This window comes from Sinocyclocheilus rhinocerous, unplaced genomic scaffold (genome assembly GCF_001515625.1).
Source record: "Sinocyclocheilus rhinocerous isolate Xijiao unplaced genomic scaffold, SAMN03320098_v1.1 scaffold303, whole genome shotgun sequence".
NCBI lineage: Eukaryota > Metazoa > Chordata > Actinopteri > Cypriniformes > Cyprinidae > Sinocyclocheilus > Sinocyclocheilus rhinocerous.
Window position 1 is genome coordinate 1,258,120 of NW_015656152.1, and position 1,579 is coordinate 1,259,698.

Sequence of the window (1,579 nt, forward strand, 5' to 3'; positions counted from 1 at the left end):
AAATTATCTATCTATCTATCTATCTTATATAATGAATAATTCAGGAAGTACTATTAAGGATTTCCCCTCATTTCCCAAGAGTGAATTCATCATTGCTACTCCCCATTCCGCTTGTAGGAATAAATGTCAAATGATTTTCACAGCACATCAAAGTTTTATTTTAGCTCATTGTTGCTCTAAACTGTCAGAGGTTTGATGTGGATTGTATCCAGAGGCTCGGAAGTATTAATCCACAGAGGCAGAGCGTGGGGCCGATGAAAGAGCAGTGTTCACTTCCTCCCCAGCAGCATTTAATTCAGACATTATGGAGGCCAGTCAGCCTGGCCATAGAGTTAAAGTGATTGGATTGAGGCTCCCACTAGGTGGCAGGCATGGCAAAGCAATGCTCTACAGTGTGAACTTTGCGTCTTGACTTGAAGAAACCTCCTAAATCATGTGCTGATAAGAGAGTGGTGAGTGTTTTCCAACTTTTGACTTTTCTCGGGGCATAAACTGATATGTAATCACTCCCAAAGTGCATATAAAGCTGTTAGCATCACAATGGCGAAAAACCACAAAGAGAGTTGACAAGAGACAGTTGTACACTGCATATGAGAACATGCTTGAATGAAAAAACACTCAAGAGATTCTGTCGCAGCCGAAACCTCAAAGCCTGTTCACATACAGAACGATAGCGTTCACACCAACGCACCATAACGTTTTGTTTATCTTAAGCACGCTACCGTTTTGTCGTTTGCAGCTTTAAATTCTCGCGCTCTTTAAAGTCAAGTGGATTCTGTTTGGCTGTCAATGTCTTTAATCGTTCATACCTGGAAAAAAAATCGTTCTGAAAGTGATTCCAACGATATCGTTAATCTGTGTCGTAATTGCTAGCCTAGTTGTGGCGTGAACTTCCCTTACGAAAATGAACCATGCTTTAACTACAAAAAAAAACAAAAAAAACATGGTTAACGTTACTTGCTATAGTTAAACCATGGTAACCACAAATTAACCATGGCTTTGCTACACTTACCAGAGTTTAGCCATAGTATAATTTGTAGTAAAACTGGTTATACAAATGGTTATCAATATGCCAAAAACCAGTTAACTGTTCTTATAGAATTAGAACGATTTTTAAAACTTTGAGGCATTAGAACGGTGTAACGATAACTGTATTAGCATCCACCACACCAAGTCACAATGAAATCAAAATGACAATTCTATTTTTAACACAGTGTTTAAGTATTTATTATAAATGATTTATCCGTGCACATCATTATTATTATTATTTTTAATTCATTTGCACTTGTAATCTCTAATCAAAAACATTAACCTCCCCATCCCCTCTCAGCTAGGCCTGGGCGATAAAATGGTATTGATATTTATCGACGGTACACCTTCTTCGATAACGATATAAAAAATTTTCAGTATAGTGCACGATATAGGCACGTGCTATGAGTGACGCAGACAGGACACACAAACACCGACCACATAATGAATTGAGTGCTGTGCCTGCCTGTGATGAGGAGATTGTGAATAAATAAATGAATATTAGTCGTGTGTTTATTAAAATAAACATTTGCATTTGAATGTTAGGAGT

At 37.6% G+C, this 1,579-nt stretch overlaps 1 long non-coding RNA gene across 1 annotated transcript in view; it reads left to right on the forward strand.

Annotated features, from left to right (window-relative positions):
* The first annotated feature begins 350 nt into the window (after positions 1-350).
* Positions 351-1,579, forward strand: part of LOC107719442 (uncharacterized) — an 11,778-nt gene continuing 10,549 nt past the window's right edge. The window contains exon 1 of the long non-coding RNA XR_001637517.1: positions 351-452. This is a non-coding gene — a long non-coding RNA (uncharacterized LOC107719442). The remainder of the gene's footprint in view (positions 453-1,579) is intronic.